This window comes from Phyllobates terribilis, unplaced genomic scaffold (assembly GCF_046119375.1).
Source record: "Phyllobates terribilis strain yellow unplaced genomic scaffold, ASM4611937v1 Scaffold_1__5_contigs__length_1240528914, whole genome shotgun sequence".
NCBI lineage: Eukaryota > Metazoa > Chordata > Amphibia > Anura > Dendrobatidae > Phyllobates > Phyllobates terribilis.
The window spans coordinates 598,620,042-598,638,663 of NW_027362761.1; the positions used below are offsets into that span (position 1 = coordinate 598,620,042).

The following is an 18,622-nucleotide window of genomic DNA, read 5'->3' on the forward strand; positions in this document are numbered from 1 at the left end:
ATACCCGACAGGATCCCATACGCCCATACATTCTGTGCCTCCAATAATATATACCTGACAGGAGCCCATACACTCTGCTGCCTCCAATAATATATACCTGACAGGAGCCCATACACTCTGCTGCCTCCAATAATATATACCTGACAGGAGCCCATATATTCTCCTGCCTCCAATAATATATACCTGACAGGAGCCCATACACTCTGCTGCCTCCAATAATATATACCTGACAGGAGCCCATACACTCTGCTGCCTCCAATAATATATACCTGACAGGAGCCCATACACTCTGCTGCCTCCAATAATATATACCTGACAGGAGCCCATACATTCTCCTGCCTCCAGTAATAAAAACCTGACAGGAGCCCATACATTCTGCTGCCTCTAATAATATATACCTGACAGGAGCCCATACATTCTGTGCCTCCAATAATATATACCTGACAGGAGCCCATATATTCTCCTGCCTCCAATAATATATACCTGACAGGAGCCCATACACTCTGCTGCCTCCAATAATATATACCTGACAGGAGCCCATACATTCTGCTGCCTCCAATAATATATACCTGACAGGAGCCCATAGATTCTGCTGCCTCCAATAATATATACCTGACAGGAGCCCATAGATTCCTCTTCCTCCAATAATATATACCTGACAGGAGCCCATACATTCTCCTGCCTCCAATAATATGTACCTGACAGGAGCCCATACATTCTCCTGCCTCCAATAATATATACCTGACAGGAGCCCATACATTCTCCTGCCTCCAATAATATATACCTGACAGGAGCCCATAGATTCTGCTGCCTCCAATAATATATACCCGACAGGAGCCCATACATTCTGCTGCCTCCAATAGTATATACCTGACAGGAGCCCATACATTCTCCTGCCTCCAATAGTATATACCTGACAGGAGCCCATACATTCTGCTGCCTCCAATAATATATACCTGACAGGAGCCCATACATTCTGCTGCCTCCAATAATATATACCCGACAGGAGCCCATACATTCTGCTGCCTCCAATAATATATACCCGACAGGAGCCAATACATTCTGCTGCCTCCAATAATATATACCTGACAGGAGCCCATACATTCTCCTGCCTCCAATAATATATACCTGACAGGAGCCCATAGATTCTGCTGCCCCCAATACTATATACCTGACAGGAGCCCATACATTCTCCTACCTCCAATAATATATACTTGACAGGAGCCCATACATTCTCCTGCCTCCAATAATATATACCCGACAGGAGCCCATACATTCTGCTGCCTCCAATAATATATACCTGACAGGAGCCCGTACATTCTCCTGCCTCCAATAATATATACCTGACAGGACACCATAGATTCTGCTGCCTCCAATAATATATACCTGACAGGACCCCATACATTTTCCTGTCTCCAATAATATATACCTGACAGGAGCCCATACATTCTGCTGGCTCCAATAATATATACCTGACAGGAGCCCATACATTCTCCTGCCTCCAATAATATATACCTGACAGGAGCCCATACATTCTCCTGCCTCCAATAATATATACCTGACAGGAGCCCATACATTCTGCTGCCTCCAATACTATATACCTGACAGGAGCCCATAGATTCTGCTGCCTCCAATAATATATACCTGACAGGAGCCCATAGATTCCTCTGCCTCCAATAATATATACCTGACAGGAGCCCATACATTCTCCTGCCTCCAATAATATATACCTGACAGGAGCCCATACATTCTCCAGCCTCCAATAATATATACCTGACAGGAGCCCATACATTCTCCAGCCTCCAATAATATATACCTGACAGGAGCCCATACATTCTCCTGCCTCCAATAATATATACCTGACAGGAGCCCATACATTCTCCAGCCTCCAATAATATATACCTGACAGGAGCCCATAGATTCTGCTGCCTCCAATAATATATACCTGACAGGAGCCCATACATTCTCCTGCCTCCAATAATATATACCTGACAGGAGCCCATACATTCTGCTGCCTCTAATAATATATACCTGACAGGAGCCCATACATTCTCCTGCCTCCAATAATATATACCTGACAGGAGCCCATAGATTCTGCTGCCTCCAATAATATATACCTGGCAGGAGCCCATAGATTCTCCTGCCTCCAATAATATATACCTGACAGGAGCCCATACATTCTCCTGCCTCCAGTAATAAAAACCTGACAGGAGCCCATACATTCTGCTGCCTCTAATAATATATACCTGACAGGAGACCATACATTCTGTGCCTCCAATAATATATACCTGACAGGAGCCTATACATTCTCCTGCCTCCAATAATATATACCTGACAGGAGCCCATACACTCTGCTGCCTCCAATAATATATACCTGACAGGAGCCCATACATTCTCCTGCCTCCAGTAATAAAAACCTGACAGGAGCCCATACATTCTGCTGCCTCTAATAATATATACCTGACAGGAGCCCATATATTCTGTGCCTACAATAATATATACCTGACAGGAGCCCATATATTCTCATGCCTCCAATAATATATACCTGACAGGAGCCCATACACTCTGCTGCCTCCAATAATATATACCTGACAGGAGCCCATACATTCTGTGCCTCCAATATTATATACCTGACAGGAGCCCATACACTCTGCTGCCTCCAATAATATATACCTGACAGGAGCCCATACACTCTGCTGCCTCCAATAATATATACCTGACAGGAGCCCATATATTCTCCTGCCTCCAATAATATATACCTGACAGGAGCCCATACACTCTGCTGCCTCCAATAATATATACCTGACAGGAGCCCATACACTCTGCTGCCTCCAATAATATATACCTGACAGGAGCCCATAGATTCTGATGCCTCCAATAATATATACCTGACAGGAGCCCATAGATTCTCCTGCCTCCAACAATATATACCTGACAGGAGCCCATACATTCTCCTGCCTCCAATAATATATACCTGACAGGAGCCCATAGATTCTGCTGCCTCCAATAATATATACCCGACAGGAGCCCATACATTCTGTGCCTCCAATAATATATACCTGACAGGAGCCCATATATTCTCCTGCCTCCAATAATATATACCTGACAGGAGCCCATACACTCTGCTGCCTCCAATAATATATACCTGACAGGAGCCCATACATTCTGTGCCTCCAATAATATATACCTGACAGGAGCCCATACACTCTGCTGCCTCCAATAATATATACCTGACAGGAGCCCATACACTCTGCTGCCTCCAATAATATATACCTGACAGGAGCCCATATATTCTCCTGCCTCCAATAATATATACCTGACAGGAGCCCATACACTCTGCTGCCTCCAATAATATATACCTGACAGGAGCCCATACACTCTGCTGCCTCCAATAATATATACCTGACAGGAGCCCATAGATTCTGCTGCCTCCAATAATATATACCTAACAGGAGCCCATAGATTCTCCTGCCTCCAACAATATATACCTGACAGGAGCCCATACATTCTCCTGCCTCCAATAATATATACCTGACAGGAGCCCATAGATTCTGCTGCCTCCAATAATATATACCCGACAGGAGCCCATAGATTCTGCTGCCTCCAATAATATATACCTGACAGGAGCCCATACATTCTCCTGCCTCCAGTAATATATACCTGACAGGACACCATAGATTCTGCTGCCTCCAATAATATATACCTGACAGGAGCCCATAGATTCTGCTGCCTCCAATAATATATACCTGACAGGAGCCCATACATTCTCCTGCCTCCAATAATATATACCTGACAGGAGCCCATACACTCTGCTGCCTCCAATAATATATACCTGACAGGAGCCCATGGATTCTGCTGCCTCCAATAATATATACCTGACAGGAGCCCATAGATTCTCCTGCCTCCAACAATATATACCTGACAGGAGCCCATACATTCTCCTGCCTCCAATAATATATACCTGACAGGAGCCCATAGATTCTGCTGCCTCCAATAATATATACCCGACAGGAGCCCATAGATTCTGCTGCCTCCAATAATATATACCTGACAGGAGCCCATACATTCTCCTGCCTCCAATAATATATACCCGACAGGAGCCCATACATTCTCCTGCCTCCAGTAATATATACCTGACAGGAGACCATAGATTCTCCTGCCTCCAATAATATATACCTGACAGGAGCCCATACATTCTCCTGCCTCCAATAATATATACCTGACAGGAGCCCATACATTCTCCTGCCTCCAATAATATATATCTGACAGGAGCCCATACATTCTCCTGCCTCCAATAATATATACCTGACAGGAGCCCATACATTCTCCTGCCTCCAATAATATATACCTGACAGGAGCCCATACATTTTGCTGCCTCCAATAATATATACCCGACAGGAGCCCATACATTCTGCTGCCTCCAATAATATATACCTGACAGGAGCCCATACATTCTCCTGCCTCCAATAATATATACCCGACAGGACCCCATACATTCACCTGCCTCCAATAATATGTACCCGACAGGAGCCCATACATTCTGCTGCCTCCAATAATATGTACCTGACAGGAGCCCATACATTCTCCTGCCTCCAATAATATATACCTGACAGGAGCCCATAGATTCTGCTGCCTCCAATAATATATACCTGACAGGAGCCCATACATTCTCCTGCCTCCAATAATATATACCTGACAGGAGCCCATAGATTCTGCTGCCTCCAATAATATATACCTGACAGGAGCCCATACATTCTCCTGCCTCCAATAATATATACCTGACAGGAGCTCATAGATTCTCCTGCCTCCAATACTATATACCTGACAGGAGCCCATACATTCTCCTACCTCCAATAATATACACCTGACAGGAGCCCATACATTCTCCTGCCTCCAATAATATATACCTGACAGGAGCCCATACATTCTCCTGCCTCCAATAATATATACCCGACAGGAGCCCATACATTCTGCTGCCTCCAATAATATATACCCGAAAGGAGCCCATACATTCTCCTGCCTCCAATAATATATACCGGACAGGAGCCCATACATTCTACTGCCTCCAATAATATATACCGGACAGGAGCCCATACATTCTACTGCCTCCAATAATATATACCCGACAGGAGCCCATACATTCTGCTGCCTCCAATAATATATACCCGACAGGAGCCCATACATTCTCCTGCCTCCAATAATATATACCCGACAGGAGCCCATACATTCTCCTGCCTCCAATAATATATGCCCGACAGGAGCCCATACATTCTGCTGCCTCCAATAATATATACCCGACAGGAGCCCATACATTCTCCTGCCTCCAATAATATATACCTGACAGGAGCCCATACATTCTCCTGCCTCCAATAATATATACCTGACAGGAGCCCATACATTCTCCTGCCTCCAATAATATATACCTGATAGGAGCCCATACATTCTCCTGCCTCCAATAATATATACCTGATAGGAGCCCATAGATTCTCCTGCCTCCAATAATATATACCTGACAGGAGCCCATCCATTCTGCTGCCTCCAATAATATATACCTGACAGGAGCCCATAGATTCTGCTGCCTCCAATAATATATACCTGACAGGAGCCCATACATTCTGCTGCCTCCAATAATATATACCTGACAGGGGCCCATAGATTCTCCTGCCTCCAATAATATATGCCTGACAGGAGCCCATAGATTCTCCTGCCTCCAATAATATATACCTGACAGGAGCCCATACATTCTGCTGCCTCCAATAATATATACCTGACCGGAGCCCATACATTCTGCTGCCTCCAATAATATATACCTGACCGGAGCCCATACATTCTGCTGCCTCCAAAAATATATATCTGACAGGAGCCCATACATTCTGCTGCCTCCAATAATATATACCTGACAGGAGCCCATACATTCTGCTGCCCCCAATAATATATACCTGACAGGAGCCCATACATTCTGCTGCCCCCAATAATATATACCTGACAGGAGCCCATACATTCTCCTGCCTCCAATAATATATACCTGACAGGAGCCCATACATTCTGCTGCCTCCAATAATATATACCTGACCGGAGCCCATACATTCTGCTGCCTCCAATAATATATACCTGACAGGAGCCCATACATTCTGCTGCCTCCAATAATATATACCTGACAGGAGCCCATACATTCTGCTGCCCCCAATAATATATACCTGACAGGAGCCCATACATTCTGCTGCCCCCAATAATATATACCTGACAGGAGCCCATACATTCTCCTGCCTCCAATAATATATATCTGACAGGAGCCCATACATTCTCCTGCCTCCAATAATATATACCTGATAGGAGCCCATACATTCTCCTGCCTCCAATAATATATACCTGACAGGAGCCCATATATTCTGCGGCCTCCAATAATATATATCTGACAGGAGCCCATACATTCTGCTGCCCCCAATAATATATACCTGACAGGAGCCCATACATTCTGCTGCCTCCAATAATATATACCTGACAGGAGCCCATACATTCTCCTGCCTCCAATAATATATACCTGACAGGAGCCCATACATTCTGCTGCCCCCAATAATATATACCTGACAGGAGCCCATACATTCTGCTGCCTCCAATAATATATACCTGACAGGAGCCCATACATTCTGCTGCCCCCAATAATATATACCTGACAGGAGCCCATACATTCTGCTGCCTCCAATAATATATACCTGACAGGAGCCCATACATTCTCCTGCCTCCAATAATATATACCTGACAGGAGCCCATACATTCTGCTGCCTCCATTAATATATACCTGACAGGAGCCCATACATTCTGCTGCCTCCATTAATATATACCTGACAGGAGCCCATAGATTCTGCTGGCTCCAATAATATATACCTGACAGGAGCCCATACATTCTGCTGCCTCCAATAATATATACCTGACAGGAGCCCATACATTCTGCTCGCTGCAATAATTTATACCTGACAGGAGCCCATACATTCTCCTGCCTCCAATAATATATACCTGACAGGCGCCCATACATTCTCCTGCCTCCAATAATATATACCTGACAGGAGCCCATAGATTCTCCTGCCTCCAATAATATATACCTGACAGGAGCCCATACATTCTCCTGCCTCCAATAATATATACCTGACAGGCGCCCATACATTCTCCTGCCTCCAATAATATATACCTGACAGGAGCCCATAGATTCTCCTGCCTCCAATAATATATACCTGACAGGAGCCCACACATTCTGCTGCCTCCAAAAATATATACCTGATAGGAGCCCATAGATTCTGCTGCCTCCAAAAATATATACCTGACAGGAGCCCATAGATTCTGCTGCCTCCAATAATATATACCTGACAGGAGCCCATACATTCTGCTGCCTCCAATAATATATACCTGACAGGAGCCCATACATTCTCCTGCCTCCAATAATATATACCTGACAGGAGCCCATACATTCTGCTGCCTCCAATAATATATACCTGACAGGAGCCCATACATTCTGCTGCCTCCAATAATATATACCTGACAGGAGCCCATACATTCTGCTGCCTCCAATAATATATACCTGACAGGAGCCCATAGATTCTTCTGCCTCCAATAATATATACCTGATAGGAGCCCATACATTCTGCTGCCTCCAATAATATATACCTGACAGGAGCCCATACATTCTGCTGCCTCCAATAATATATACCTGACAGGAGCCCATAGATTCTGCTGCCTCCAATACTATATACCTGACCGGAGCCCATAGATTCTGCTGCCTCCAATAATATATACCTGACAGGAGCCCATACATTCTGCTGCCTCCATTAATATATACCTGACAGGAGCCCATACATTCTGCTGCCTCCATTAATATATACCTGACAGGAGCCCATAGATTCTGCTGCCTCCAATAATATATACCTGACAGGAGCCCATACATTCTGCTGCCTCCAATAATATATACCTGACAGAGCCCATACATTCTGCTGCCTCCAATAATATATACCTGACAGAGCCCATACATTCTGCTGCCTCCAATAATATATACCTGACAGGAGCCCATACATTCTGCTGCCTCCAATAATATATACCTGACAGAGCCCATACATTCTGCTGCCTCCATTAATATATACCTGACAGGAGCCCATACATTCTCCTGCCTCCAATAATATATACCTGACAGGAGCCCATACATTCTCCTGCCTCCAATAATATATACCTGACAGGAGCCCATACATTCTCCTGCCTCCAATAATATATACCTGACAGGAGCCCATATATTCTGCTGCCTCCATTAATATATACCTGACAGGAGCCCATACATTCTGCTGCCTCCATTAATATATACCTGACAGGAGCCCATAGATTCTGCTGGCTCCAATAATATATATCTGACAGGAGCCCATACATTCTGCTGCCTCCAATAATATATACCTGACAGGAGCCCATACATTCTGCTGGCTCCAATAATTTATACCTGACAGGAGCCCATACATTCTCCTGCCTCCAATAATATATACCTGACAGGCGCCCATACATTCTCCTGCCTCCAATAATATATACCTGACAGGCGCCCATACATTCTCCTGCCTCCAATAATATATACCTGACAGGAGCCCATAGATTCTCCTGCCTCCAATAATATATACCTGACAGGAGCCCATACATTCTCCTGCCTCCAATAATATATACCTGACAGGAGCCCACAGATTCTCCTGCCTCCAATAATATATACCTGACAGGAGCCCACACATTCTCCTGCCTCCAATAATATATACCTGATAGGAGCCCATAGATTCTGCTGCCTCCAATAATATATACCTGACAGGAGCCCATAGATTCTGCTGCCTCCAATAATATATACCTGACAGGAGCCCATAGATTCTGCTGCCTCCAATAATATATACCTGACAGGAGCCCATAGATTCTGCTGCCTCCAATAATATATACCTGACAGGAGTCCATACATTCTGCTGCCTCCAATAATATATACCTGACAGGAGCCCATACATTCTGCTGCCTCCAATAATATATACCTGACAGGAGCCCATACATTCTGCTGCCTCCAATAATATATACCTGACAGGAGCCCATAGATTCTGCTGCCTCCAATAATATATACCTGACAGGAGCCCATACATTCTGCTGCCTCCAATAATATATACCTGACAGGAGCCCATAGATTCTGCTGCCTCCAATAATATATACCTGACAGGAGCCCATAGATTCTGCTGCCTCCAATAATATATACCTGACAGGAGCCCATACATTCTGCTGCCTCCAATAATATATACCTGAGAGGAGCCCATAGATTCTGCTGCCTCCAATAATATATACCTGACAGGAGCCCATACATTCTGCTGCCTCCAATAATATATACCTGACAGGAGCCCATACATTCTGCTGCCTCCAATAATATATACCTGACAGGAGCCCATAGATTCTGCTGCCTCCAATAATATATACCTGACAGGAGCCCATAGATTCTGCTGCCTCCAATAATATATACCTGACAGGAGCCCATACATTCTGCTGCCTCCAATAATATATACCTGACAGGAGCCCATAGATTCTGCTGCCTCCAATAATATATACCTGACAGGAGTATATAACAGGTGACAGGAGTATATAACAGGTGACAGTTTCCACACGTACTGGAGACACTGACACACGCAGACCCATTCAAATGAATGGGTCTGTGCACATGTCTGTGTGTTTCCACAGACTGTGTGTCCATGTGCTCCACACGCTGACATGTCCGTTTTTTTTGTGGATGCATGGTCCGCAAAACATCCCACACGGATGACATCTGTGTGACACGTACCGGCGCCTGGGAACCAGCGCCACAGTTAGCACTGTTCCCAAGCGCCGATTGTCCCTGCGATCAGCACCAGCAGGGACAATGATGGTGGTAGTAGGGTCAGCTCTTGCTGTGTCCCTGTGTAAAAATAAGAATAAAATAATAAAATCCATAGACTCACCTGTCCGGAGATGTCCCCCGCTGCAATCCTCTGACCGCTGATGGGAGAATGAGCTACTCCGGAGCTGCGCTCAGTGAGTGACAGGACACTGCTCCTGAGCTCAGCACAGCTCCGGGGCCCACTCGCTGGAGCGGCTCATTCTACCCGGCTCCTCGACTTCAGCGGTCGGAGGATTACAGGGGGGGACATCTCCGGACAGGTGAGTATAAGGATTTTATTATTTTATTCTTATTTTTACACAGGGACATTGAGAGAGCAGTGTTCAGCACCCTGTGCTTGGGAACAGCGCTAACTGTACACGGATTCCCAGGCGCCGGTCTGTGTGATCCTGATGTGGCACACGGACACACGGATATTTCCGGTACCGTGTGAATCTTGCCTAATGCTGAGCGCTAGGATGTGGTTACAGCCATAAAGCCATGCTATGGCGGAAAGCCTGAGGCAACTGAGGGGAATAAAGTATAATTATTGCTGGCAGCGGGACTCAGTGCACTGGTCACATCGCTTCAGAACGCTATTAACTGCATATTTGCATGTGAAATAGTGACAATGGTATAAATACACAGAAGCAGAATTTGCAGCAGTGCTCTGTATCTAAAGGCAATTGGCCATTATTGTTATGGATAAAATGTGGGTGATGGGAGTGTGATTGAACTACATGGGGCAAATGCCCCTGCACACTGTGCCCTCCACTTTGGCATTTTGCTTGCATCATATATTTTATAAACCACATAAACAGATCCCAGTTAATTAAATGTAATATTTTACTGGGCTGCCAGCAGAAATTCCTCTATAAGGCTGTGTGCCCACGATGCATTTTTTAAGCGTTTCCACAGCGGCAAAAACGCTGCAGAAACGCTTAAAAGACGCATGGTAGAAGGTCTGCCATGTCCCCCAATGATAATCCGCATGTGCTGTGCACATGCTGCGGAAATTTGCGCTGCGGATTATCATTGCGGAAAAAAACGCAGCACTACCAATTATTTTGCGGAAGCGCTGCGTTTTCGCAGCCATTGACTTGCATTAGAACGCGCCAATTCCGCAAGACTGCATCTGTACTTGCGTAATTGGCGCATTCTAATGTGCGGATGGTACCCGGGTGTAGAGGACAGGAGACTCTCACCCAGGTACCCTAAAAGCTGTAAAAAAAAGAATAAAATAAAAAATAAAGATTATATTCACCTTCCGACGGCCCCCGGACTCCTTCCCTGTGCTTGCCTACAGATCGCGCAGGACTGAAGGACCTGCGCTGACGTCAGTCATGTGATGGCAGGTCCTTCAGTGCAGTGTACCGCGATCTGCCGGCAGCCAGCACAGGAGCGCAGCAAGTCTCGGGGGCCATCGGAAGGTAAGTATAGGTTTATTTTTTCTTTTTTGACATTCTCTCGGGTCACACTATATAAATCCATGCTGTTTGCATGGATTTATATAGTGTGACCAAGTTGACAAGCACTTTCCAAGTGATGCTAAAATCGCTTGGAAAGCGCTTGACAACCCGCATGCGGAAATGCAAGTGAAGAACGCTTCACATCCGCATGTCCCTGGCAGGAAAGTGCATGTACAATCCACATGTACAATCCACATGTACAATCCGCATGCGTTTTTTTCTGCCAGGGAGATGCAGAAACGCTCAGGAAAAAATCCGGAGCATTTCTGCATAGTGGGCACATAGCCTTACCCATCTCAAATGAAAGGGGTGATCCAGGCTAAGAGGAGAAGCCTGAGGTCACACTGAGACTGAAAACATTTCATCTATTTAACTGTGATCTCTTCATGTGCTATATAAAGCGGGGAGAAATGGCCTGTCATGGGTGTGTCAAATGCTACAGACAGTCACTTAGTTTTGCATTGCAGACGCCTTCTTAATCCTTACTTTAGGACTCAGAAGCAACCTCCCTCCTGCTCTGTTTGACACACCCTAGGATGTTTAAATACTTTGTTTGCTCCAGGGAGGTGCCGATCATATTCACATCTTCTGTTGTGAACGCTTCGAGCTTTAGCAGTCGGCTTACTTCCTCTCTGGTGCCTTGGAGGACGTTTGGTGTTAGCTTGAGCAGACTCCAGAGAGGTAAGTTTCTCCCCCTCTGTTTGTCTCCCTTGTTGTCTTTAGTTTATAGTGGGGACTAACCAGTGCTCATCCCCCCTTTCCTATCCAGGGCCTAGCTCTAAGGATATACAGGGTTTAGGTTTCCTGTTTGGCGATTGGTGTGGAACCAATATAGGGACAGAAGGGGAGGCAGGGTGTTATTAGATCTGCCTAGGGGTCTCCACTCCCCCTTTCCCTAGTGTCTGGGCTTCCTCCCCCTTCCCTTCGTGTTGCACTTATCTTTCCCACATTGTGCGCGACATGTCCGTGACATACTGTTCTCATGATGACCACTTGTCCTTCAGTTACAAACTAGAAGTCTGTGCTAAATCACTGTTTTTCTTAATATGTTGTGTAGTTGCACAAATATATTAACAAAACCCCAGAAATCATCACACAGGCTGACAAGAAAGAGTTTAATCTGAATATTGAAAATGTATTAACTTCCATTTAATGAAGGAGAGATCAGCGGAGTCTGTCTCTAACGTCACCAATACTATTAAATGAGAACATGTTGTTTGAAATGACCATAACAGAGGAACAATATTCAAAATATTCTATAAAAGGGGTTGGTCACAACTTTACACTTTTCATGTGAATTAACTGCAATAGATGAGCTCTTTTGTAAATACTTTGCTTTCGGAGATGAAGAGGTCTGCAATATGAAAAAAAAAAATACTTTGCTTTCTCAAATCCGTCTGTACCTTGATCTGCTCTTCTGATCATCTGATCTCTGCCTGAGAATCTCCTGACTTCTTGTGATGTCACATCAAGATCTCTCTGAGATTTCAGCTCTGGAAACTGGCATCTGGGCATGGCTTAATGTTGTGGGCGGGGTTCCATTCAGAAGAGCTCACACAAGACATAAATTAACTGTGGTTTATCACGTCTTGGGGAAGCTGGGTTCAGTTTCCCTAGCCACACACAGGCCTGATTACTGCCACACTTGTTCTCTATCAAGAAATCACTTAAATAGGACCTGCCTGACAAATTGAAGTAGACGATAAGATCCTCAAAAGTTAGACATCATGCTGCGACCCAAAGAAATTTAGGAACAAATGAGAAACAAAGTAATTGAGATCTATCAGTCAGGAAAAGGTTATAAAACCATTTCTAAGGCTTTAAGATGCCAGCGATCCACAAATGGAGAAAACATGGACCAGTGGTGAAACTTCCCAGACCAAAATTACCCCAAGAACGCAGCGACGACGCATCCAGGAGGTCACAATAGACCCCACAAGAACATCCAAACAACAGGGCAGCACAGTGCATCAGTGGTTAGCACTGCAGCCTTGCAGCGCTGGGGTCCTGGGTTCAAATCCCACGAAGGACAATATCTGCAAGGAGTTTGTATGTTCTCCCCATGTTTGCGTGGGTTTATCCCGGGTTATCCGGTTTTCTCCCACACTCCAAAGACATACTGATAGGGAATGTAGATTGTGAGCCCCAATGGGCACAGTGCCGATAATGTCTGGAAATTGTCTGAATTGTAAAGAGCTGTGGAATATGTTGGCGCTATATAAATAAAAATATTATTAACTGCAGGTCTCACTTGGCTCAGTTAAGGTCAGTGTTCATGACTCCACCATAAGAAAGAGACTGGGCAATAATGGTATGTATGGCAGAGTTTCAAGACGAAAACTACTGCTGAGCAAAATGAACATAACACTTTTGGGAGAATACTCTGTGGACTGACAAGACAAAAGTTTAAGTTTTTGGAAGGTGTATGTCCCATTAGATCTGGCGTAGAAGTAACACAACATTTCAGAAAAGGAACATCATACCAACAGTAAAACATGGTGGTGGTAGTGTGATGGTCTGGGGCTGTTTTGCTGCTTCAGGACCTGGAAGACTTGCTGTGGTAAATGGAACAATGAATTCTGCTGCCTACCAAAAATCCTAAAGGAGAATGTCCGGCTATCTGTTCGTGACCTGAAGCTACAGCTTTGTCAAAAACAAACCAGCAAGTCCACCTTTAAATGGCTTAAGAGAAACAAAATTAAGACTTTGGAGTAGCCTAGTTAAAGTCCCACCTTAATCCGTTAAGAGATGCTGTGGATTTTTGCAAAGATGAGCGGCCAAAATTCCTCCAAAGCGTTGTAAAAAAATCATTGCCAGTTATCGCAAACGCTTGATTGCAGTTGTTGCTGCTAATTGCCCAACCAGTTATTAGGTTTAGGGGGCAATCACATTTTCATAAAGGGCCCTGTAGGTTTGGATTTCTTTTTCCCTTAATAATAAAGAACTTCATTTATAAACTGATTTTTTTTATTTACTTGTGTTATCTTTGTCTAATATTTAAATTTGTTTTGTGATCTGAAACATTTAAGTGACAAACATGCAAAAGAATAAAAAATCAGGAAGGGAACGAACACTTTTTCCCACCACTGTAGATGAACAGTAAAGTGTTAGAAGCACAAAACCGATCCCTTAGTTACAATCAGACATCACTGTCCCCATGAGGGCTCACAATCTGCACACCCTATTAGTAGGTCTTTGGAGTGTGGGAGAAAACAGACGCAAACACGGGGAGAACATACAAACTCCGTGTAGATGTTGTCCTTCATGGGATTTGACTGAAACAATTAAAAAAAAACATCAGCTTCTCTGTGTGTGAATTCTATGATGTCTATAAAAAAAATTGGCAGCTGGATATATTTTTTTCGGTGTAAGTTTTTTTTTGATGTGCAATTACAAGTAACTTTTGCTTAAAACACTTTCCACATAGATTACATGAAAATGGATTCTACTTTGTGTGAATTCTCAGATGTCTAATAAAAGCGAATTTGTGAACAAAACATTTCCCACATTCTGAACAAGAGAATGGCTTCTCCCCGGTGTGAGATTTTAGATGTACAGTAAGGTGGGATTTCCGAATAAAACATTTCTCACATTCTGAACATGAAAATGGTTTTCCGGTGTGAGTTCTCCGATGTACAATTAGAGTTGAATTATCTCTAAAACACTTTCCACATATGGTACAAGAAAATGGCTTCTCCTCTGTGTGAATTCTTTCATGGTTTTCAAGAGATGATTTCCGGGTAAAACATTTCCCACATTCTGAACATGAAAATGGTTTCTCCCCTGTGTGAGTTTTCATATGTGAAATAAATAGTGATTTCTCAGTATAATATTTTCCACATTCTGGACATGAGAATGGCTTCTCCCCAGTGTGAGATTTTTGATGTAATATAAACTGGGATTTCCGATTAAAATATTTCTCACATTCTGAACATGAATACGGCTTCACCCCTGTGTGAGTTTTTATATGTGCAGCAAGCTGTGATTTATAAGTATAACATTTTGTACATTCTGGACATGAATATGGCTTCACCCCTGTGTGAGTTTTTATATGTGCAGCAAGCACTGATTTCTCAGTATAACATTTTGTACATTCTGGACATGAGTACGGCTTCTCCCCTTTGTGAATTCTTTGATGTCTAAGAAGATGTGATTTCTGGGTAAAGCATTTCTCACATTCTGAACATGAGTACGTCTTCTCCCCTGTGTGAGTTTTTAAATGTGCAACAAGCGGAGATTTCTGAGTATAAGATTTCCCACATTCTGAACAGGAGTACGACTTCTCCCCTGTGTGAGTTTTCTGATGTTGAAAAAGATTTGATTTATTGATAAAACGTTCCTCACATTCTGGACATGAAAATGGTTTTCCAGTGTGAGTTCTCTGATGTATAAATAGAGCTGAATTTTGTCTAAAACACTTTCCACATATGGTACAAGAAAAAGGCTTCTCCCCTGTGTGAATTCTTATATGGTTATCAAGATATGATTTCCGAGTAAAACATTTCCCACATTCTGAACATGAGTATGGCTTCTCCCCTTTGCCAGCTCTTTGGTGTTGAACACCCTTCGTGTGACTTTTATTTTGCTCCACATTCGGTGGTGAAGCAGGAGATAGGACTTGTTTAAGAGCATCAGATGACAGATCTTGGGTGGGAAGCGCTGGGGGTATATCTGGGATAACGGGATGCTCTTCATATGTATTCTGTATAATACTAGAATAATCTGTCAAAAGAATAATACACATTTTGTAAATTTTAACCCATATAACATTAAAACCTGGTAATCACTGGTAAACTCAGACCACTGACTGCAGGATCACTTGCAGTGCCCAGATAACGATGATCTTATTACCAATACGACTCTTCAAAAATGCAAAATTGAAATCACACAGACAATTAATAATATTGAATATATCCAGAATCTCATACAAGATACCAGAAGAATAATATCCATATCTACCTTATAGAAGGCGACATAAGAGGAATAAGACTTTAAGAGTGTCTAAAGATTCTATACGGATGGCAGAATCCGCAACAGAAATGTACAACCAAGCAGATATTTTAGCGCCTTGTGAAAAAAAAAATAAAACCTGTAAATTTTTCTCCCCCCCAAAAAAAATATATAGAAATATTTTATCCTTTTCCCTATATTTAAACTCGTATCCTGCACATTTCCCTGATGAAATTACTTTAGTGGAACAATCGTTCAAGAATTTCATGATTAAATTGGTACAAGAATATATACACTGCTCAAAAAAATAAAGGGAACACTTAAACAACAGAATATAACTCCAAGTAAATCAAACTTCTGTGAAATCAAACTGTCCACTTAGGAAGCAACACTGATTGACAATTAATTTCACATGCTATTGTGCAAATGGAATAGACAATAGATGGAAACTATTGGCAATTATCAAGACACCCTCAATAAAGGAGTGCTTCTGCAGGTGGGGACCACAGACCACATCTCAGTACCAATGCTTTCTGGCTGATGTTTTGGTCACTTTTGAATGTTGGTTGTGCTTTCACACTCGTGGTAGCACGAGACAGACTCTACAACCCACAGAAGTTGCTCAGGTAGTGCAGCTCATCCAAGATGGCACATCAATGCGAGCTGTGGCAAGAAGGTTTGCTGTGTCTGTCAGCGTAGTGTCCAGAGGCTGGAGGCGCTACCAGGAGACAGGCCAGTACACCAGGAGACGTGGAGGGGACCGTAGGAGGGCAATAACCCAGCAGAAGGACCGCTACCTCCGCCTTTGTGCAAGGAGGAACAGGAGGAGCACTGCCAGAGCCCTGCAAAATGACCTCCAGCAGGCCACAAATGGGTATGTGTCTGCACAAACGGTTAGAAACCGACTCCATTAGGGTGGTATGAGGGCCCAACGTCCAGAGATGGGGGTTGTGCTCACAGCCCAACACTGTGCAGGACGCTTGGCATTTGCCACAGAACATCAGGATTGGCAAAGTTGCCACTGGTGCCCTGTGCTCTTCACAGATGAAAGCAGGTTCACACTGAGCACATGTGACAGACGTGACAGAGTCTGGAGACGCGGTGGAGAGCGATCTGCTGCCTGCAACATCCTTGAGCATGACAGGTTTGGCAGTGGGTCAGTAATGGTGTGGGGTGGCATTTCTTTGGAGGGCCGCACAGCCCTCCATGTGCTTGCCAGAGGTAGCCTGACTGCCATTAGGTACCGAGATGAGATCCTCAGACCCCTTGTGAGACCATATGCTGGTGCGGTTGGCCCTGGGTTCCTCCTAATGCAGGACAATGCCAGACCTCATGTGGCTGGAGTGTGTCAGCAGTTCCTGCAAGATGAAGGCATTGAAGCTATTGACTGGCCGCCCGTTCCCCAGACCTGAATCCGATTGAGCACATCTGGGACATCGTGTCTCGCTCCATCCACCAACGTCACGTTGCAGCACAGACTGTACAGGAGTTGGCGGATGATTTAGTCCAGGTCTGGGAGGAGATCCCACAGGAGACCATCCGCAACCTCATCAGGAGCATGCCCAGGCGTTGTAGGGAGGTCATACAGGCACGTGGAGGCTACACACAATACTCAGCCTCATCAGGAGCATGCCCAGGCGTTGTAGGGAGGTCATACAGGCACGTGGAGGCCACACACAATACTCAACCTCATCAGGAGCATGCCCAGGCGTTGTAGGGAGGTCATACAGGCACGTGGAGGCTACACACAATACTCAGCCTCATCAGGAGCATGCCCAGGCATTGTAGGGAGGTCATATAGGCACGTGGAGGCCACACACAATACTCAACCTCATCAGGAGCATGCCCAGGCATTGTAGGGAGGTCATACAGGCACGTGGAGGCCACACACAATACTGAGCCTCATCAGGAGCATGCCCAGGCGTTGTAGGGAGGTCATACAGGCACGTGGAGGCCACACACAATACTCAGCCTCATCAGGAGCATGCCCAGGCGTTGTAGGGAGGTCATACAGGCACGTGGAGGCCACACACAATACTCAGCCTCATTTTGACTTGTTTTAAGGACATTACATCAAAGTTGGATCAGCCTGTAGTGTTTTTCCACTTTAATTTTGGGGGTGACTCCAAATCCAGGCCTCCATTGGTTAATAAATGTGATTTCCATTGATGATTTTTGTGTGATTTTGTTGTCAGCACATTCAACTTTGTACAGAACAAAGTATTCAATGAGAATATTTCATTCATTCAGATCTAGGATGTGGTATTTCAGTGTTACCTTTATTTTTTTGAGCAGTGTATTTTCCCTA

The 18,622-nt window shown here is 44.3% G+C and overlaps 1 pseudogene; it reads right to left on the reverse strand.

Moving 5' to 3' along the window:
• Positions 1-12,187: 12,187 nt before the first annotated feature.
• The window catches only part of LOC141274535 (uncharacterized), a 38,284-nt pseudogene continuing 31,849 nt past the window's right edge, over positions 12,188-18,622 (reverse strand).